Source organism: Phocoena sinus, chromosome 5 (genome assembly GCF_008692025.1).
Source record: "Phocoena sinus isolate mPhoSin1 chromosome 5, mPhoSin1.pri, whole genome shotgun sequence".
NCBI lineage: Eukaryota > Metazoa > Chordata > Mammalia > Artiodactyla > Phocoenidae > Phocoena > Phocoena sinus.
Genome location: NC_045767.1, coordinates 6109853 through 6133808, shown reverse-complemented (window position 1 = coordinate 6133808; position 23956 = coordinate 6109853). Strand labels below are relative to the sequence as shown.

Here is a 23956-nt window from a genome sequence, read left to right as displayed (position 1 = left end):
TTTTTAAAGCTTCTAATTCATATAGTCAAATCACTTTCTAGAAAATTCCCAGAAATTTGACACTCTATATGAAAATACCAGTCTTACTGGACTATATTATTTTAAAAATTCATATTTGATTTTAAAGGTCTCTATATTTTACATTTTTGAATGACATTTTCCCTATGTGTATTTGAGTTGTGTACATAATATTAAATATTTCCCTATCATGTTAGTAACAAACTTTTAAATTTTTCCATTTTCATTGTAGTATAATGAAGTACTACTTAAAAGAATGTGTTCTGGGTTCTAATCCTGTTTCTGCACTTACTGGCTGTGTTACCCTGTGTAAATGTCTTAAACTCTCTCTTCTTTCATTTCTTCATCTGTAGAATGGGGACAATAATAGCATCTATATTGCTGAATTATGAGGATTAGATATGTTAATAAATGTAAAACTGTTAAAAAAGCTTTCATTCTTTTAAATTGGTTGCTGTCCCTTCAACTATAATGTTAGATTGGATTATCATTCTTTGTTCTTCAGGGCTCACACCCACTTTCATTAGAATCAATTCTAATCTTCTCTCACTCGCTATAAGCTCTCAGTAAGTGTTAACATCAATATATTACTTCAATATGATGCTAAATATATAGAGACATTTTAAGTCTAGTTGCCACCTGTCACCATACAAAGATATTACATTATTATTGACTATATACCCCAGGCAGTACATTTCATTCCTGTGACTCCTTTATTTTGTGCCTCTTGTACAAATCTCCCTCACCTATTTCACTCATTCCCCCACATGCCTCCCCTCTGGCAACCTCTTGTTTGTCCTCTGTATATATTTGTATCTATAACTCTATTATGTGTGTTCACTTGTTTTTAGGTTCCACTTATAAGTGGAATGTATGGTATTTGTCTTTCTCTGTCTGACTTATTTCACTTGCATATTGTCCTCTAGGTCCATCAATGTTGTCACAAATGGCAAGATTTTATTCTTTATTATGGCTGAGTAATATTCCATTGTAAGTGTGTGTGTGTGTGTGTGTGTGTGTGTGTGTGTATACATGTGCATAATGGATGTACTATATATATAATCGCTTCTTTACTTGTTCATCTATCTGTAGGCACCTAGGTTGCTTGCATATCTTGGCTATTGTAAATAATGCTGCAGTGAACAGAGAGGTGCATATATCTTTTCAAATTAGTGTTTTATTTTCTTTGGAAAAATGCCAGAAGTGGAATTGCTGGGTCATATGGTAGTTCTATTTTAATTTTTTAGGGATCCTCCACATTGTTTTTCATAATGGCTGCACCAGTTTACACACCCACCAACAGTGCATGAGGGTTCCCTTTTCTCCATATCCTTGCTAACTCTTGCTATTTCTTGTCTTTTTGACTGTAGCTATTCTGATAGGTGTGAAGTGATAACTCATTGTGGTTATCTTTTGCACTTCCCTGATGATTAGTGATGTTGAACATCTTTTTACATGTGTGTTGGCCATCTGTATATCTTCTTTGGCAAAATGTCTATTCAGGTCCTCTGCCCATTTTTAATCAGTTGTTTTTTTTGATGTTGAGTTGCATGTTATCTGTATATTTTGGATATTAACCCCTTATCATATTATTTCCAAATATATTCTCCAGTTCAGTAGGTGGCCTTTTCATTTTGTTGATAGTTTCCTTTGCTATGCAAAAGCTTTTTGGTTTGATGTAGTCTCATTTGTTTATTTTTGCTTTCATTCCTCTTGCCTGAGAAGACATATCCAAAAGAATATTGCTAGGACTGATGTCAAAGAGCACACTCTCTATTTTCTTCTTAGGAGTTTTATGGTTTCCAGTCTTAAACATTTAGGTCTTTAATCCATTCTTGAGTTTATTTTTTAATATAGTGTGAAAGAGTAGTCCAGCTTGTTTCTTTTACATGTAGCTGTCCAGTTGTTCCAACACTATTTATTGAAGAGGCTGTCTCTTCCTCATTGTATATTCTTGCCTCCTTTGTTGTAGATTAATGGGTCATATGGGTTCATTTCTGAGCTCTCTTTTCTGTTCCACTGATCTATGTGTCTCTTTCTGTGTCAGTACCATACTGTATTGATTCCTGTAGCTTTGAAGTATAGTTTAAAGTTGGGAAGCATGATACCTCCAGCTCTGTTCTTTCTCAAGATTGCTTTGGTTATTTGTGATCTTTCACGTTTCTGTACAAATTTTAGAATTGTTTGTTCTAGTTCTCTGAAAAATGCCATTGGTATTTTGATAGGAATCAAATTAAACCTGTAGAATATCTTGAATGGTATGGTCATCTAGACAGTATTAATTCCACTAATCTATAAACACAGTATATCTTTCCATTTGATTTTTGTAGTCTTCAATTTCTTTTATCATGTCTTAAAGTTTTCCAAGTCCAGGTCTTTTACCTCCTTAGTTAAATTTATTCCTAGCTATTTTATTCTTTTTGATGCAATTGTAAATGGGACTGATTTCTTAATTTCTCTTTCTGATAGTTCACTGTTAGTGTATAGAAATACAACAAATTTCTATATATTAATTTTGTATCCTGAAACTTTACTGAATTCATTGAGTTCTAATAGTTTTTTGTTGGTGTCTTTAGAATTTTCAATATATAGTATCATGTCATCTGCGAACAGTAACTGTTTTACTTCTTCCTTTCCAATTTGGATTCCTTCTATTTCTTTTTCTTGTCTGATTGCTATGGCTAGGACTTCTGATACTGTGTTAGATAAACATGGTGAGAGGGCATACTTGTCTTGATCCTGATCTTAGAGGAAATGCTTTCAGCTTTTCACCATTGAGTAGGATGTGTTTGTGGTAAATAGACTGATAGTGGTGGTCATTTTGTAATGTATAGATATATCAAAACACCACTATGTTGTGCACTAGGAACTAACACACTGTTGTAGATCTATTACACTTCAAGAAACAAACTCATAGAAAAAGAGATCTGATCTGTGGTTAATAGAAGCAGAGCATGAGAGGAGGGGAATTGTGTGAAGGTAGTCAAATGGTACAAACTTCTAATTATAAGATAAACAAGTACTAGGGATATAATGTCAACATTATTAATATAATTAACAGTGCTGTATACAGTATATGAAAGTTGTTGAGAGATTAAGTCCTAAGAGTTCTCATCATAAGGAAAGTTTTTTTTCTTTTATTTGGTATCTATGTGAGATGATTGTTCATTAAACTTGTTATGGTAATCATTTCATGATGTAGGTAAGTTGAATCATTATGCTGTACACCTTAAACTTATACAGTGCTGTATCAATTATATCTCAGTAAAACTGGAAGAAGAAAAAAACAAAAGAGATATCCACAAAGAAGCATTTTTCCTTAATAGCAAAATCAAGGGAATAACCTAAGTGTTTACAGGTAGAGAAATGAATAAAGAGATTCATATGATAGGGCATAATCTCAGGATGAAACATTGTCAAGGAGATAGAATGTGGATTCATTTCAGAAACATAATGCTGCAAGATGTAACATGATCTATATACTTCTTTTAGTTTGTGGCAGTTAAAAAACACACCAAAAACAACACTCAGCTCATTTGTGAATGCATACCTATGTGTGTACAATGGAGTAAAATGATAAATACAAAATGTATGATATTTTTTGCCCCTGGGGTTAGAAGAAAAGGAATATAGGTGTTAGTGAAAGGTAAGTTTAGTCATATCTATAATATCCATAATATATAATCTCTTAAGATAAAAGAAAACTGGAAACAATTATAAAGAAATGTTTGTGGATTTTTTGATGATAGCCATTTTGACTAGTGTGAGGTGATATCTCATTGTAGTTTTGATTTGCATTCCTGTAATAATTAACAATGTTGAACATCTTTTCATGTGCTTCTTGGCCATCCATATGTCTTCTTTGGAGAAATGTCTATTTTGCTCTTCTGCCCATTTTTTGATTGGGTTGTTTGTTTTGATGATATTAAGCCTCATGGGCTGTTTGTAAATTTTGGCGACTAATCCCTTGTCGGTCACATCATTTGCAAATATTTTCTCCCAATCTGTGGGTTTTCTTTTTGTTTTGCTTATGGTTTCTTTTGCTGTGTGAAAGCTTTTAATTAGGTCCCATTTGTATATTTTTGTTTTTATTTCCATTACTCTTGGAGATGGATTGAAAAAGATCTTGCTGAGATTTATGTCAGAGAGTGTTCTGCCTATGTTTTCCTCTAAGAGTTTTATAGTGTCTGGTCTCACATTTAGGTCTTTAATCCATTTTGAGCTTATTTTTGTGTAAGGTGTTAAACCCACTCCTGGGCATATATCTGGGGAAAAAAAATAACATGGTCCGAAATGATACATGCACCCCAGTGTTCATTGCAGCACTGTTTACAATAGCCAAGACATGGAAGCTACCTAAATGTCCATGGACAGATGAATGGATAAAGAAGATGTGCTTTATATAGACAGTGGAATATTACTCAGCCATTAAAAAGAATGAAATAATGCCATTTGCAGCAACATGGATGAACCTAGAGAGTAATATTGAGTGAAGTAAGCAAGACAGAGAAAGAAGAAATATTGTATGATATCGCTTACATGCAGAATCTAAAAAGAAATGATACAAATGAACTTATTTACAAAACAGAAACAGACTCACAGACTTAGAGAAGGAACTTATGGATACCAGGGGGGAAGGGTGGGGGAAGGGATAATTAAGGAGTTTGGGATTGACATATACAGACTGCTATATTTAAAATGGATAATCAACAAGGACCTAGTGTATAGCACAGGGAACTCTGCTCAATATTATGTAACAACCTAAATGCAAAAAGAATTTGAAAAAGAATGGATACATGTATATGTATAACTGAATCACTTTGCCTTACACCTGAAACTATCACAACATTGTTAATCAACTATACCCCAACATAAAATAAAGTTAAAAAAAAGACATGTTAACCATTATTCTCGGTGTTTAATGTTAATAAAACATTAATGTTTGTAAATCTTTGTACATTAAATTCCTCAAAAAAAATATATAAATATAGACATTTGAAGTTCAGGTCAAAATTATGAGTATTTTGTGGTTTTTTCCCATTGCTATCATGTAATGAAAGATCTTGACTTTTCCATCATCAGTTACATATTAAATTATGTTTTTTTCCCCACAATGTTTTATGTTCTCTCTCTTTTACATTTTACTTTAATTCAATTGGAATTTGTCTTAGCCTATGTTGAGATGAACAGTTGACTTGATTCTTTTTATTAACTCCCAGGTAGCCATTTTTCCCTACATAATTTCTTGAATACCTAACAATTACATATTGGCATATGTGTATGCTTTTAACACACGCTCAGTAGATTTCATTCCAGGACTATATGTTCTGCTACACTGATCTATTATTTATTGTGCCAGTTCCACATCTTTAATTACTATAGTTTTAAAATATTATTTGAACTAACAGTTCAAGCGCCCTTTTATTCATCTTTATCGTCAACATTATATTACTTTTCTCCTTTAATTCATCAAAACGGACTTTAGAATCATAATTTTTGTTTCCTTAAACTCTCATTGTGATTTCTATTATAGTATAATTAAAACCTCTAAAGTATGCAGGAAAAATCATACTCTTTTATAATAGTCAATTTTTATATCCAGAAATATTGAATATATCTTAATTTATTAAACTTCTATGGCATTTATGAGCAAATTTAGAGATGTATTTTTATAGTCCTATACATTCTGTGTAAATAACATATATTCTTCTATATACAAATTACATAAATTAAGTGTTTAATACTTAAAATATTGGATCTTATTTATTTTAGTCTACTTAAACACATTTTTTCAGTCTTTGCCACATTATCTCTATAATTTTGTTTCTCTAGGTTTGTCTTTGTACTTCTAAAAGTTAAACCATTTTAAGTTTCGGTATCAATATATCACATGAAGACTCATGATTATTAAACCCCTATTATGGATTCAGCTTTGTGATGATATAATATTATTTTGTTTCCCCTTTTCTTAAATGCTTATAAAATAATAAATGTGTCTACCCTGATAATCAAAATGTTTAGCTCAGTTTCTGAAATTTGGGGAAATTTCTTTGCAACCTCCTTTCTGCTACTGAATAGATTATATTTTATCTTAAATTCTATGGTTATTTTGGTGGTAACATATGTTAAATTCTAATAGTAGTTTCTTTAGTTTATTAAATACATCAGTATTACTCTAATACAGGAATGTAATGTGATTCTTATTAATTTGTAAACTCAGTTTTTGGCTTAATGAGTTTGTGTTTTGTTTTCTCTATAATATTAGCAATTTCACTGTTCGCATTCTTTTTGAGTTGGTTGTACTTCTGTCAGCAACGGTGTTAAGTTAGATTACCATTCTCTGGTCTTCAGTGCTCATACCCACTGTTTCATTAAAATCACTTTTTTTTTTTTTCTTTTTGCGGTACTCGGGCCTGTCACTGTTGTGGCCTCTCCTGTTGTGGAGCACAGGCTCCGGACGCGCAGGCTCAGCGGCCACGGCTCACGGGCTCAGCTGCTCCACGGCATGTGGGATCTTCCTGGACCGGGGCACGAACCCGTGTTCCCTGCATCGGCAGGCAGACTCTCAACCACTGCGCCACCAGGGAAGCCCCATTAAAATCACTTTTAATCTTCCACTGCATTCTTGGTGAGTCTTTCAGGCTCTCTCAAGTGTATGCTTCAAATCACTGATTCACATTTCCAAAAGTTTCAAATATAATCTTTGCCACTAGTGTATTTTGTATTTTCTGGCATTTTTTTTTTTCATTTAACTCTCTTTACATTTTTGACTTCAGCCCAATTTTGATTTTCCCCTATGGGTCCAAGACTTTGTGTATTAGAGGCCCTTTCTTCTTTGATATATTTGATAACACCAAGCATATATCTCATAATATTTCCATATTTTAGTTTTAGAAATCTATCTTTACAGATGTACTTAGTCTCTGCTTTTCTCCTAATTTTTTTTTTGGAAGTGGGCTTATATGTAAAAAAAAAAAAAAAAAAAATTCAGGCTACTCTCATTGAATAGGGATATATTTATGTAGGCTTGTTGTTTTGCTAGTAGGTAAAGTGGCAAAGTACTTTTGATCTCTCTGACTGCTGACATGCAAACTGGCAATGTTCTGCCTCTACCCCCAAAATAGACCTAGTTCAACCTGAAATGCCCTGCATCTTTTCATTTAATGTTGACCTGATCATGAAGATTGAAATTTGTTTCAACTTTTTCAGAGACTTTGAGGGCTTAGAGAAATGGCTTTGGTGAAATACCTGAAGAATTCTATTCAAAAACATGGTTATAATCATTATTATTAAAACTTGTATTATTGTGAAAGTAAGCTAACACATCCAATTCACAAGTGTTATAATATAGTCACAACTATATAGACAACTATATTTGAATATAGACAGCTGTAATCATAGAAGATTTTAGCTACTGACAACTAGAATCATAGAATATTAAAACTGGAAAGAAACACTATCATTCAGATCAAGCTCAGAATTTTATAAAACCAGATGCTAAAAGAGGTAAAGTTATAGCTATTAGGTAGCAGAGACTGGAATCTGACTCAGAATACCAAATGTCAGTGATTTTTCCCATGATATGTCACTAGCCCTTAAGGTTCAGGAATCAGGATACTAGGCCAGGAAAACACAACATGTTCACCAATTTCGGAGATAGTTGTCATTGGATAAAATCAGGCAAGTGTTACCTAAGAATAAAGACAGGCTAAACCCATGAAGAGAATGAACCATTTTTCTTGGCCCCTACAGAGATTCTTGCAATAATGTTTGAGTGGATGTCATTGCATTAGGAAGTGATAATGTGCCCAGAGAGCCATGGGTAGATGCGTATTAAAGAGCCGGACACTTGAAAGTGGAGATTTGTAATTTTATTCTCACCTGGGATTTGGTATTAGTTGATAAAGTTGACAAATCATGGAAAAAAGAGGACAGGTTTTTCTTTTTCTGTTGTTTTTAGATCCATATCTCAAAGCCATCACTTTGGGAGTTATATAAGCTGTTTCCACATCAATAAAATATCAAAAGTGAAATATTTCCTTTGCCATCCAGTTATTAGGGTTATGAGTGAAATTACCTATATAATGAATATCCAAAGCTCCATTTGCTAGTTCATCTCGGTAAAGGATCATTTCCTTTCTTACCTTTTAAAACACACAGCTAAAGGTATCAGTAGTCAAGAGAATAGATATTCTCTTTGTTCTATTTGTTGCTACTGTATTAGCCATATAATAAAAATTATATTTTTATGAATAAAGACACAATGCAATGTGTTGTTGATTGGCTACTAGAAGCAATGCTGTCTGTTTTGATTTGTCAATGCAGACACTACTTCACTTGCTGGCAAATACCTAAATTTCAGAATCATGTCTGAAAATACGAACACTAAATTCTTTTGGGTTTTATTTTTATGTATAGTTATTTTTTTCCAGCTTTTTGGAGACATAATTGCCATAAAACATTGTGTAGCTTTAAGGTATACAATGTAATAATTTGATACACCAAAGTGAGTACCACAGTAAGGTTAGTTAACATGTCCATCACCTCACATTGTTACCAGTTGTGTGTGTGTGTGTGTGGAGGGGGTGAGAACATTTAAGTTCTACTCTCTTAACGACTTTCAAGTATACGATACAGTATTATTAACTTTAGTCACGATATTGTACATTAGATCCCCAGAACTTATTCATCTTATAAAAAGAACTTATTTCTTTTATAAAGAAAGCTTGTAATCTTTGACCAATTTCACCCATTTTCCCCACCCCCTCATCCCTGGCAACCACTAATGTACTCTGTTTCTGTGAATTCACTTATTTTAGATTCCAGATGTAAGTGAGATCATATAGTATTTGTCTTTTTTGTGAAATTATTATTCAAAGAGGAAATAATTTTTTATCATGGACTTCTTACAGTTAATTTTGAGGCATATGTAGGCATTATTATAAAACCTAGCTGTGATTAAAAAATGGTTCAGACATGAAGAAAACTATTCAATATTATTATTTTAAAATAAAAAGTGAGAGTACTTTTTGCTTTGTATATTATGACAGGCTAAATAAAAACTTTAAAGAACCTTGTTCATTAATTGTCTCAAACATGTTTGGAAAACACCGTACTAAATAAAGATAAGCAGGCCTCAGTGTTCTCTTTAGTATTAACGTGGTGATGTATATTGAGAAGAAGAGAGTATGCATCACTTTCCAAACTCTCTGGATCATTCTGCTTCCATCTCCTTTCCCCAGAACACGCAACTAGTCCTCTAAGGTACACAGATTGGAAAAAACATGCAAAAAGGCTCATTTTTAAAATGTTGCACACTGGTGAGTTATTTTTGTACTTCCGTCTTGGAGTTTATGTCAAAACTGAGATTGTTGAGTGGAATGATGAATTACATCATCTATACCTTCCTTTTTGTCCCCGTTATGAAGTCATGACTATGAAAAGAATATACTTGATTAAAATAAATTGGAATATCTTCATTCTGGCATTCTTTGGTTTTTGTACAATGAAACCACTTTGTGAGAAGCAGTACAGCAGAGGGCTGGAGGGAGAGGGCCCAAGTCTTCGTGCTGGAGTCAAATGCCAGCTCCACTACTTACCAGCCAAATGAACTTGAACAAACTGGTCAGCCTTCCTAAGCCTCAGTTTCCTCAGTATTAAATAAGAAAATTAATCATTTCTAGTCTTATTTGAGGGTCCATTGAGTTAATACATTTGCAAGGTATTTGGCACATACAAAGTGCTCAGCAAAATACATAGTTATTTTTCACAATGAAACTACAAAAACTAATACATGATCATCTTTTTTTTTTTTTTTTTGCGGTATGCGGGCCTCTCACTGCTGTGGCCTCTCCCATTGCGGAGCGCAGGCTCCGGACGCGCAGGCCCAGCGGCCATGGCTCACGGGCCCAGCCACTCCGCGGCATGCGGGATCCTCCCGGACCGGGGCACGAACCGGTATCCCCTGCATCGGCAGGCGGACTCTCAACCACTGCGCCACCAGGGAAGCCCCATGATCATCTTTAAGGAGAGTGTATAGCATTTGAGATTTTTCAGGCCATTAATATCTCTTGCTGCCTTAAATAATTTCAAGGTTTTATACATTGAATTTAACATGTTAAGGATAGAATCTACATTTTTATTTAAACCACTTAGGGAAGTAAGTTGTTTGAAAATAAGGATCTTATTTTAGTGCTTAGTTTGCATTCTCAGAATTGAATTGAAACCTGGATGTTTGGCAAAATCTTATTTTTTAACTATCTTGATAGTTGAAAACTATCATGAGACAATACTAAGTGACATAAAAGCAATTTTCTAATGTTTTCATTAGAATAGTGACATTCTTGGAAATTCTTTCTTTCCTTGTAGTTGTTGAATATTTTTTATATGTAAATTATCATATATATGTATATTGCAAAACTTAGTGGAAAGTGTTCATTGCAAAAGGTAAAGTTGTAAGAGAAACATAGTATTATTTTAAGTATAGATTTTGTGTTTTTATATAAAATTCTGTGGGAAAAACCCAGCTAAAGTGAGGATTTTTGTCTGATTCTAGAACACCCAAAATGATATTATATAAATCTTCTCTTCCTATACTGTATATAGACTGACAGGGACAGAATGAAAACCAAAGCAAATATGGGGTAAAAATGAATTTTTTTATTGCTTTAGGTATTTCTAGATATCAGATAAAAATGAGAACATTGCTAAAAATTTTACAGAACAACAGCTCTGCCTTATGGGTAAAATTTTATAGTTTGATGTATGAGATAGAAAATGTGACAAATATTATGAAGTACTACCCTGACATAATGATGGAAAGCTGCTGGAAGTGTGCTAACATCAGAGAAATAGAATAAAGTTAAACTAGGAAGAATGCAATATTTTTGAATCTTGCCTACTCCAGAAACATGAAGTTTGGCTTTCAAAAAACGCAAACCACTAACTTTTATTTTTTAGTGACTTCTAAATGTTCCACTTTACTGCTTCACTTTGAGATTAACTTCTCAATGAATGCCTTTGCATGTCTATCAAATATGAAATATAGAAAGTTCTTTTAGAGTCATGATTGATTTTCCATGCTCCGTTCTACTGCAAATTACTAGATTACTGTATGATAAATTACTAATTCAGTGTTGCTACACCTATATTCTCTCTACATTCTTTCTTCTAAGTGGTAGTAGGCCCTGGATTCCTTAGTCCACATGGTAACAATTACCCTTTATTTACATTCACATTAGTCAATTTTGTCTTTTAGAAATGATCTAATTCAATGTGCCCTAGCCTTCATCTTTCAAGAGGTGAACACCTAACTCGGAGTCAGGAGACTGGCCTCTCTCTCCTGAGATGTTGCTCTTAGGCTGATTTATGTCAATGGTGGTTCTTTAGTAAATAAGCTTACTTTCTGGAGACCTGAACCTGCCCTGATTCCTAAACCTTTCTAAGCTTGATACATCAATTACTCTTTTGACTCTATAAGAAACCTCTTTCCTTCAAGTAAATTTTGTTTTTGTTAAATTAGCTAAAGTGATTTCTGAGGCTTGCAACCATAAAAACAGTATAAGTACCATACTTATTAGTTGAAGCTGTGATATGGTATAAAACCTCATGACAGAGGCATGCAGTTGAAAGTGTCATAGTATTCTTAATACCTTTAATAAGACAAACCTCCTATTTCTATGAATAATGCTGTCATGGGATTTTATTTTGAAGGAAACTCTCTGTTTCACTGATTTTCCCCTCATGTATTTCTGATGTTGAGAAGACTCCTCATGAATTAGTAAGTTAAGTCAAATATTATTTATTATCGCATATATGTAGATAAACTAGTTTCTACATTGATTTTACCTTAAAAAAGGATCCTTCTTTGTAACTGCTATCCACATAATATAATGTATTTCTCTAAGATCTTAATTTTTCATAGACTGCAGTTCAGAATATGGGCTACTGTCTTTTTTTGCCATGGATATTAAGTTGAAGTTCTGCTGTACATATACATATATATGATATTCAACAACTACAAGGAAAGAAAGACTTCGTTTCCTGAAGAATGCCACTATTCTGGACAGTTTAATGGGAACATTAGAAAATTGCATTTATGTTGCTTAGCATTAGAAAAACTCAACTTTTATATCATTTACAAGGCATAAGCATTATTTGGGTTTAATGTATTAGAGTCGCCAATGAGAACCATACTTAGAACAATAATTATGCTAGAGTTTATTTCTGATTAGATATATTTGTATAAATATTCATGTTGAACAAAAATTAAAGATTAATTGAAAATATTTTTTACTCATTCAATTTGTATAACAGTAATTACCTCATAGGATTTTTATGAGTAATAAATGAGACAGTCCATGAAAAGCTCAACAGAAAATTGGACACATCACAACCTCTGAATAAATATTAGTTGTAATATTGAAAAGTTAATATAATGATAATGATGGTGCACATCAAGTTGACAATAAGTCTTGTCTAAACATTATTTTTTAATTTTTAATACTCTTATCAGCTGGTTGGGACAGTTTATATTTCTCACCAACACTTGATATAATTAAACTTTTATGTTTTTATTATACGGATGGGTATGAAATTATATCTTATTGTTGCTTTAGTTTGTATTTCCCTGATTTCTAGTGCAATTGAGCTCTGTAAATTACTTAACCACACACTTCGCCTGTTTTGTTTGGTTTTTTTTTTTTGCGGTACGCGGGCCTCTCACCGCTGTGGCCTCTCCCGTCGCGGAGCACAGGCTCCAGACGCGCAGGCCCAGCGGCCATGGCCCACGGGCCCAGCCGCTCCGCGGCATGCGGGACCCTCCCAGACCGGGGCGCGAACGCCACATCCCCTGCATCGGCAGGCGGACTCCCAACCACTGCGCCACCAGGGAAGCCCCGCCTGTTTTTTTTTAATTAAAAGATGTTTATTAAGATATAATTGACATATAACATTGTATTAATTTTAAGTATACAACATAATGATTTGATATATGTACATATTGTGAAAGATTACTATAATGTTTAGTTAACGTCCATCACCACCCATAGTTACATACCGCATCTTCTTCATCTATTCATCAGTCAGTAAATACATAAGTTGTTTCCATGTCTTGGTTATTGGCTATTGTAAATAATGTTGCAATAAATATGGTGATGTATATGTGTGTGTATTATACATATATGTGTGTATATATATATATACACATATATATACACACATATATGTGTAATACACACACATGTACTATAAATTTTTTTGAGGTTGTAATTTTGTTTCCTTTGCATAAATACCCAGAAGTGGAATTGCTGGATCATATGTTATTTCTATTTTTAATTTTTTGAGGAAGCACCATATTGTTTTCCATAGTGGCTACAGCAATTTATATTTCCATCAACAATGCCCAAGTGTTCTCTTTACTCCACATCCTCACCAACACTTGTTACTTTCAGTCTTTTTGAAGATAGCTATTCTAACAGTTGTGAGGTGCTATTTCATTGTGGCTCTGATTTGCATTTATGTGATGGTTAGTGATGTGTTGAATACCTTCTCATGTACCTGTTAGCTAGCTGTATGTCTTTCTTGGAAAAGTCTGTTCAGATTCTCTGCCCATTTTTAATTGTTTTTTTCTTCTGTTGTATGACTTCTTTACATATTTGGGATATTAACCCTTATCATATATACAGTTGTATATATTCTATCCCACTCAGTAGGTTAGCTTTTTATTTTATTGATGATTTCCTTTTCTGTGCAGAAGCTTTTTAGTTTGACATAATCCCACTTGTTTATTTTTCATTTTGTTGCCTTCACTGTTGGTGTCAAGTCCAAAAATTCATTGCCAAACCAATGTCAAGGAACTACCCCATACGTTTTCTTGTAAGAGTATTATGGTTTCAGGTCTATGTTCAAGCCTTCAATCCATTTTGAGTTGTTTTTTGTGTATGGTGTAAGATAGTGGTCTAGTTTCATTCTTTTGCATATGGCTGTTCAATTTTTTTCAGCACCATTTGTTCAAGAGATTTTCCTTTCCCCATTGTGTATTCTTGGCTCTTTTGCCATAAATTAATTGACCATATATGTATGAGTTTATTTCTGGGCTCTCTGTTCTGTCACACTGATCCGTGTATCTGTTTTTATGCCAATACCACACTGTTTTGATTACTGTAGCATTGTAGTATAGTTTTAAATTGGGAAGCATAATGCCTCGTACTTTGTTCTTCTTTCTCAAGATTGTTTTGGCTATTTTAGGTGTTTTGTGGTCTCATGAAAATATTAGGATTGTTTGTTCTTTTTCTGTGAAAAATTCCATTGGAATTTTGATGGAGACGGCATTGAGTCTCTAGATTACTTTGGGTAGTATGGAAATTTTAACAATATTCTTCTAATGCATGAGCATAGAATGTCTGTCTTTCCATTTACTTGTGGCTTCTTCAGTTTCTGTCATCAATATCTTATAGCTTTCAGTGTATAGATAGTTCACCTGCTTGGTTATATTTTTTTCATAGGTATTCTTTTTGATGCAATTATAATGGGATTGTTTACTTAATTTCTCTTTCCGATATTTATTAGTGTATAGAAATGCAACACATCTTTGTAAATTGATTTTGTATCCTGCTACTTGACTGAATTCATTTATTAGTCTAACAGTATTTTGGAAGAGTCTTTAGGGTTTTGTATATAAAATATTAGGTCATCTGAAAATAGTGACAATTTACTTCATTTCCAGTTTGAATGCTTATTCTTTTTCTTGACTAATTTCTTTGCTAGGACATCTAATATTACATTGAATACAAGAGGAAAGATGAGGCATCCTTGTCTTGTTTTTGGTCTTAGAGAGAAATCTTTCAGCTTTTTATTGTTGAGTATGATGTTAGCTGTAGGCTTGTCATATATGGGCTTTATTATTTTGATATGTTCCCTCTATACCCTGCTGTCAATACTTTTTGTCATCAATGGATGTTGAATTTTGTCAAATGCTTTTTCTGCATCTATTAAGATGCTCATATGATTTTTATCCTCCATATTATTAATGTGGTATATCATGTTAATTGATTTGAAAATATCAAATCACACTTGCAAGCCTGGAATAAATTCTACTTAATCATGGTATATGATCTTTTAAATATACTGTTGAAATTGGTGTACTAATATTTTGTTGAGAATATTTGCATCTATGTTTATCAGAAATATTGTCCTGTAATTTTCTTTTATTGTGGCATCCTTGTCTGGTTTTGGTATCAGAGTGATACTGACCTTGTAAAATGAGTCGGGAAGTGTTCTCTCCTCTTCTGTTTTTTGAAAGAGTCTGAGAAGAATTGGTATTAATTTTTCTTTAAATGTTTGGTAGAATTCACCAGTGAGCCATCTAGTCCTGGACTGTATTGTTGGGAGACTTTGGATTACTAATTCAATCTCCTTACTAGTAATTGTTCTGTTCCAATTTTCTATTTTCATGATTCAGTCTTCATAGGTAGGTTATATGTTTCTGGGAATTTATCCATTTATTCTAGATTGTCCATTTGTTGACATATAATTGTTCATAGTGGTCTCTTATGATCCTTTGTATTTCTCTGGTATCAGTTTTATTATCTCCTCTTTCTTTTGTTATTTTATTTCAGTTCTGTTTCTTTTAATCTTGGTAAGTCTAGCTAACATATGTCACTTCTGTTTATCTTTTCAAAAAACCAGTTCTTATTTTCATTGATTTTTTTATATTGTCTTTTTGGTCTCTTGCATTTATTTCTGCTTTGATCTTTGTTATTTCTTTCTTTTTACTGAAGTTGGATTTTATTTGTCTTTATTTTTCTAGTTCCTGGAGGTGTAAAGTTAGGTTGTTTATTTGGGATCTTTCTTGCTTCTTGATGTGAGCATTTACTGCTATGAACTTTCCTCATAGAATTGCTTTTTCAGCATCCCACAAGTTTTGGTATGTGGTGTTTACATTTTCATTTGTCTCAAGGTATATTTTGATTTCTCTTTCAATGCTTTGTTTGACCCATTATTTGTTCAGTAGCATGTTGTTTTATCTCCACATATTTGTGAATTTTCCAGTTTTCTTCTTGTAATTGATTTCTAGTTTCATACCACTGTGGTCAGAAAAGATGGTTGATATAATTTAAGTCTTCTTAAATTATTTTGAGACTTGTTTTGTGGCCTAACATATTATCTATCCTGGAGAACATTCACTGTGTACTTGAGAAGAATGTAGAGCCTGTTGCTTTTGGATGGAATGTTCTGCATATGTCTTTAAGTCCTTTTGGGGTAAAGTATCATATGAGGCTAATGCTTTCTTACTGATGTTCTGTCTGGATAATCTAGCCATTGATAAAAGGGGTGTATTAAAGTCTCCTACCATCATTGTACTGCTGTCTATTTCTCTAGCTGTTAATATTCACTTTATGTGTTTAGGTGCTCCCTTGTTGGGTGCATATATATTTTCAAGTTTACATCCTCTTGTTAGATTGATCCCTTTGCCATTATATAATGATCTTCTTTTTCTCTCATTAGAGTCTTTAAAGTCTATTTTGTCTGATGTAAGCATAGGTATCTCAGCTTTCTTTTGGTTTCCATTTCCTTGGAAGATGCTTTTCCATTCCTTTACTTTCAGTTTGATCATGTGCTTATATCTGAAGTGGGTGTCTTGTTGACAGCACACACATAGGTCATGTTTTTTTATCCATTTAGCCACTCTGTCTTTTGATTAGAGAATTTATCCCATTTACTTTTGAACTCATTATTGATAGGTATGTCCTTATTGCTATTTTGTTCATTGTTTTCTGGCTGTTTTTCAGTTCCTCAGTTTTCTTCTCTTGCTCTCTTCCTTTGTGATTTGATGACTTTCTGTAGTGGTATGCTTATATTCCTTTCTCTTTATCTTTTGTGTATCTCCTATAAGGTTCTTGCTTTGTGTTTACAGTGAGGCTTACATAAAACAACTTATATTTATAACAACCTATTTAAATAGATAGAAACTTAAGTTTGAATGCATTCTAAAGCTCTACATTTTCACTCCTCTCCATGATTTATGTTTTGATGTCACAGTTTACTTCTGTTAAATTGCTTTATATCTTACTTTGATTAGGGTACTGTTGTTTTTCAGAATCCCCTCCCCAATATAGGAAACACTTTAGGTGGGATGCCCATGTAAATTTTAAAACATACTTGACACATTTATCTGTGCAAATATTCTCCCAAGTTATTTGAATTTAATAACATCAATTATAAGGAGCTACACTGAGTAACATTACCTTTATGTTTCAAAGTATAAATAAGTATGTTTTACTTTACTGGTAACATTGACTATAATTACAGAATAAAATGAAATAACTAAATTGAGTGTTTTATATCAGGTACTCACTACAACTATGTCTATGCTGCAAACCTTATATTGATATGTATTGCAAAGAAATAGAATATTTAAGGTATCCATTATTTTCTCCTAGAGAATGTAAGACAGTAAGATGTATATATGATGGATTTCTGCTTAGTATATTAAAATGCCTGTGGAAAATGCCACACATACATAATTCCCTTGTGCTCATGCTATGACCTGTTCTGTTCTCAATGGAGTTGGTTTTATAGTCTCTCTAGTCCTCAATGACATTTTTGTTTTGTAAACGACTCTTCTGTTTAGGATGTGTGCATCCTTTGTCTAGTATCTGTTGCAATGACATTTTGGAACAACTATATTTTTTTAGATCAGTATTAATTATAGCACACATTTTCCTTTTGCATTGGGTCTGGGATTGCTAGTGGGTATCTGAATGTATACATATGAAAAATACACTGTTATCAAAGGAAAATAATCACCTAAGTACAGAGTTAGAGTGAGACTCTGCATAACTCTTAACATAGCATTTACAAACTCAAACATATATGAAGCATAATTGTCACCCATAATACATCTTAGATGTATATTGTCATTATTTTCCCAAACATTATAAACTATAGCAATTGGACCACTCTCTTAAATAAGTATTTATCAAGCTCTTGCTTTAGAGAAGTTAAAGATGCCTTCCCTATACCCATCCTTAAAATTTATTTCATTTAGGAGTATGTAGAAAAAGATGTTAGAATACTAATAATTTTTGTCCCCCCACTCTCATCTCCTACTACCTTCATTCTCTTATATATTCCCCTGCTCATGCCCTTTGAGTGCAGTGGATTTCCTAGTATTTATTTAATCCGTCATTCTCCTGCTCAGTCTTTGAATCACTTGCTCTCTGTGCTTAGAATGTTCTTCCACATGCTTGCTGCATTATCTTTTTTACAACTTTTTATAAACTCCTTCTCATTGAGTCCTACTCTGACCTCTCTATTTAAAATTGCTATCTCTCCCACAAAATCCACTTTTTTCATCTCTCTTTCCTTGCTCTTATTTTTCCCACAGCACAACTCTTTAATACCTTATAAATGTTCATGGTATTTATTATCATTCTCTCCACTAGAATATTAACTATATGAGGGCAAGTCTTTTTTTTTTTTTTTTTTTGGATTGTTTTGTTTTTCCAGTTTTCCTCAGACCTGTACACCCCTTGCCTAGAATAGTACTTGCCAGGTAGTAGATAGTCAATATATAATTGTGAAATGAGTGAATAATTACACTTTCTATTAATTAAGTACTCAAATGTAATAAAGTTGCATAGGACATATCTGAAATGCCATGAATTCATAATTAGGGGGGAATTTACTATACAGTAACTGTTTTAAATTTGTTTTTATTGAAAAGATAATATTAAAAAGTTAAATTAGAACTTTATAATCCCACCACTTTAGTGAGCCTATGTTAACATTTCTATGTTATCTTTATCATGTACATAGTATGCTATTGAGACAACATACCATATACAATTTTATGTTATATTTTTCCACTGAGGTTTTTTTTTCCAGTTTTATTGAGATATATTTGACATAGCTGTATGTTTAAGATGTACAGCATAATGAGTTGACTTACGTATATATGTTATTAAATGATTACCACAATAAGTTAACATCCATCATTTCATATAAACACAAAGAAAAAAATGTTTTTCTTTCCGTGTGATGAGAACTTTTAGGTTTTACTCTTTTAACAGGTTTTAAATGTACCACACAGCAGTGTCAATTATAGACATTATGCTGTACATTGCACCCTGAGTACTTATTTAGCTTATAACTGGAAGTTTGTGCCTTTTGACCACCTCTATCCAATTCCTCCTTCCTCCATCCCCATCTCCAGTAAATACAAATCTGACTTCTTTTTCTATTAGTTAGTTTGCTTCTTAGATTCTAAAGATAAGTGAGATCATACAGCGTTTGTCTTTCTCTGCCTGACTTATTTCACTTAACATTATGTCTTCAAGGTCCATCCACATTGTCACAAATGGCAGGATTTCCTTCTTTTATATGGCTAAATAATATTTCATTGTTTATATATACCACAACTTCTTTATCCATTTATTCATTGATAGATACTTAAGTTATTTCCATGTCTTGACTGTTATAAATAATGCTGCAGTGAACACATGGGTGCCTATATCTTTTCGAGTCAGAGTTTTCATTTTCTTTGGAAAAATACCCAGAAATGAAATTGCTGGACTGTATGGTAGTTTTTTTTTAATTTTTTGAGCAGCAATCATACTGTTTTGCAGAGTGGCTAAATCAAATTACAATCCCACCAACAGTGCCCAAGGATCCTCTTTTCCACATGCTCACCAGCATTTGTTGTTTCTTGTGTTTTTGATGATAATCATTCTAACAGGTGTGAGGTGATGTCTCAGTGTGGTTTTGATTTACATTTCCCTGATGATTAGTGATGTTGAGCACATTTTCATGCACCAGTTGGCCATTTGTATATCTTGGAAGAAATGTCTAGTCAGTTCTTTGCCCATTTTTTAACTGGATTATTTTTTCCATTGAGTTCTTTGAGTTCTTTATAGATATTTGGATATTAACCCTATCAGATACATGATTTGCAGATATATTTTCCCCATTCCACATGTTGTCTTTTTATTTTGTTGATTGTTTTTTGTTCTGCAGAAGCTTTTTAATTGATATAGTCCCACTTTATTTTTTATTTTGTTGCTGTTCTTTAGGTATCATTGTTGTATTCATAGATTAAATTATCTGTAATTTTATTACATATTTTCTTTAAAATGTTCAAAATGATCTTAAGGTTATAAATATTTTACCAAGTTTCTGTAACATCATTTAATAAATCATGTTTTCTTTGATAACTTTAAATTTTTAATTTTATAAGTATAAAATAGACTCAAAATTCCTTTAATTTGCAATCCTTTATCATGGAAAATAAACATTTTTTATTTGAATTTTGTCTAATTAGCTCAATTGTTAGTTTTTTTCCCACTTAACTGTTGAAGTATTATAGTTTGATAACTTTCCTATAAATTATAGTAACAAAATAGATATATGAACACCTATTAACCCATTGATAGAAGAAGTGTTTTCCTCTTCTATTGTGCTTTTTGAGTTTTATTATATTCACTCTAAGTTTTAGTTTTTATGTGTTATAGTCTGCCAATATTTTCCATCATAAATTTTCTGCTGTTTCAAGGTTGAGAATTTTTGTTGGTTCTATTATTTGTCCCATTAAATTATATTTTATATTTCTCCTCTTATTCATGAGATTTAGTTAGGAGTATGATATAAGACAGTATTTGTCAATGCAGAGATCAAAACTATATGCTATCAGACGCAAGTGGTTTGTTTATACAGATTAAAGCAATCTCTGGTCTTGAGATCTTGGGAAGTATGTTTTTACAAGTGCCTGAGTTGACACTGAAGAACAGTTGAGAACAACTGGCATAAGATGGATAGAACTCAATATTTGCCCCTAAATCACTGACTGTATTAAAATACAACTCTTTATTAAATAACATTCTACACTAACTTATATTAAACTTTTGTATAATCATGAGATATTAGGCTTTATATTTAATGGATTGCATTCCGAGTTCTCTATTCTGCTAGTTTATTTCTCTGTTTGCCTCTACAAAAGAGAAATTTTTAAATGTTTGATTTGAAAGAGTTTAATTTTAAACTTAGTTTCTGAAAGGAAAAGAGTCCAGCTGTCCCATATTTTCTTCCAAATGTCCTACAACATTGTCTTTTTATTTCCATTATGTTTTGTAAACATTCTGTCAAGTTTTAAAAATGTCCTCTTAAAGATTGTCATCTTGGTGTTGTTTAAACTTATATGTTTAACTCAGGAAATAGATATATATTTTTAAATATTTAGTGTTTATATCCAAGAGTATGATGTATGTCTATTTTCAGATCTTTGATAATTAAGGCTTTGCCCTTTTTAAAAAACCTGACCATCTTTAGTTTATATTTATGGCTTATTATGTATTATATATTATTTTTGTTATAGTACATGGAATCTCTGTTTTTATTATATCTTATTTAGAGGTATTTTCATGATGTTCAGCAGTTGATCCCTTTGGAATTTTATATGTAGTTCAGATTTCATACTATATGGCAAGGCAGAGAAAAATTAAAATTTAGTGGTAAGAAAGAAGTTTATGTAAGTCCCTGGGTCATCCCCCACCTCCTCTTCCATATCTTTCCCACAATATCTCAATAGCCTATCCAACGATGATCATCTTATTTCCATAGAAATTAAGTTTTAACATATATTCAATCATGCAAGCTTTCCTTTCAGTCCCTCATTGCTCCTCCACTCCACTAATTTAGTAAAGGGTTGTTTCAGTTGCCCACTGCAATTTTCAATCAGTACACTACTTTGGTAAATGATAGAGTATAGGATAAGTTCAGTATATATGATGCTTCTTAGCCCATTGTTGTAGTGCATCTTTAGTAAAAGCAGATGCGTTGATCAGGTGACATATAAGCAGGGAATCCAACTTGAAATTATATTTTTGACTCTAGACCTATGGCTGTTGAATCTAGGAGGATGTCTGTCTATATGGGTGGTGAATATCTAAGTAGTTAATTGGTATAATGGGGGTGTTTTGAGGCTAATCTGTTTTGATGGGTGTTTGTTTTAGACGAGGTGGGGAGAGTGGAATGCTATGTCTATTGTACATATGTACACATATAATATTGTTATGTCCTATAACCACTGACTGAATTGCATACCATGGATTGTTGCTGCTGGTAAATAACTTTCAGTTGAAGTCCAGCTACAACTTGCTTGACTGTGTTAAGACCTTTTAAGGTCATAGCTGAGTCCAAACATCCCCCCTAAAAATTAAAAAATACCAAATGCATGAAATCACCGTTATGTGTGAGCATGGGCTGATTAGTCATTAGTCCATCGAGATGTCTTATTTAAGGGGAAAGAGTGGGCGATTTTAGGTGAGATGGCCCTGAAGTAAGACCCAGATGTCTGATAAAGTTCATCAGTAGAATCCCCTACAAGTTATGGGCCCGGAGTGAGAAGAGGGACACCTGCCGAGCAGGTTGATGGTTTCACGTGGCCTGGTGATTAAGCTCGTGATCTAATGGACAGGATATGCACGTTGACTGGAATTGATTTGACTTAATGTGCTATGTACGATTAATAATCTGTATGTACTATGTAATACTACTAATAAGACGTACATGCTTGTAAGCATGGGGTAGATAATGTAATGCACGATTATACATATAATGTAATATGTATGTATGAGGTATATGTACTTATTAATGTGGTGGTACAAGTATGTACGATGTACATAATAGTTTGTGATAAAATGGACTGTTTTTATACTGACACAGTTCTTAATAATTTTGTAAATGTCTTCTTTTCAGGGAATAGTTTAAGTAGAATTTCAGCTTTGGGTGCTGGCGGTGAAGCTTAGGGCTTCTTCCTTGAGTCTTAGGGAGGTGTGTTGTTCTCCTCTTCTGGTTTACAAGACCGGGGTAATGTGATATACTACAAAGACTCTTCATTTCAGGAAATTATTTTCAGTGGTGCTAGTTACTGGCATTAGCACTAGAATTAAAAGAAAGTGTAAAATAGATGCGAGTTGTCCGATAATGATGAAGGGGTGTTCTACAGGTGGCCCTCCAATCCATGTTAGTGTTAGTAGATCTGCCACTAGCACTCAAACTAAAAACTGGCTAAGAGGTCAGAATATTACGCTTCTCTGTTTGAATGTGTGGAGTATTGGGATAAATGCTAGAATTAGTATTCAGAGTAATAGGGCTAAGACCCCTAGTTTGTTAGGGATTGTTCGTAGAATTGCATATGTGAATAGAAAGTATCACTCTGGTTTAATGTGTGGTGATGTATTGAGTGGATTTGCTGGGGTATAATTGTCAGGGTCTCCTAGCAAGTTGGGTGAAAACAGGACTAGTATTAGTGAGGCTAGGATTAGTAGTAGGGCCCCAGGATGTCTTTGATTGTGGAATAGGGGTGGAATGGAATGTTGTCTGTGTCAGATGGGATTCCTGTGGGGTTGCTGGGTCCTGTTTTGTGGAGGAATAGTAGGTGGACAGTTGCAAGTGCTGTAATGATGAAGGGGAGAATAAAATGAAAAGCAAAGAATGGTGTGAGTGATGCTTTGCTTACGGAAAAGCCGCCTCAGATCCATTCGACAAGGATGGTTCCAATGTATGGGATTGCTGAGAGCAGGTTGGTAATGACTGTTGTCCCTTGGAATGATGTTTGCCCTCATGGTAGTACATAGCCTATGAATGCAGTAGCTATGACTGTAAGCAGTAGAATAATTCCAATGTTTCATATTTCTTGAAAGGTATAGGACCCATAATATAGACCACATCCTATGTGAATGTAAAGGCAGGTAAAGAATATGGAAGCTCCATTTGCATGCATGTATCGAATGATTCACCCGTAGTCAATGTCTTGACAGATGTGTGCTGCTGATGAGAAGGCAGTTGTGTCTGGTGTGTAGTGTACTGCTAGTATTAGGCCTGTTAGGATTTGTAGGATCAGGCAAATGCCTAGTAGAGAGCCAAAGTTCCATCATGATGA

The 23956-nt window shown here is 33.3% G+C and overlaps 1 long non-coding RNA gene across 1 annotated transcript; it reads left to right on the top strand.

Annotated features, from left to right (window-relative positions):
- The first annotated feature begins 5087 nt into the window (after window positions 1-5087).
- Window positions 5088-23248, top strand: LOC116754774. The gene is made up of 3 exons (XR_004350156.1): window positions 5088-5099; window positions 15387-15395; window positions 23173-23248. It is a non-coding gene; the product is annotated as an uncharacterized LOC116754774 (long non-coding RNA).
- The last annotated feature ends 708 nt before the right edge of the window (window positions 23249-23956 follow it).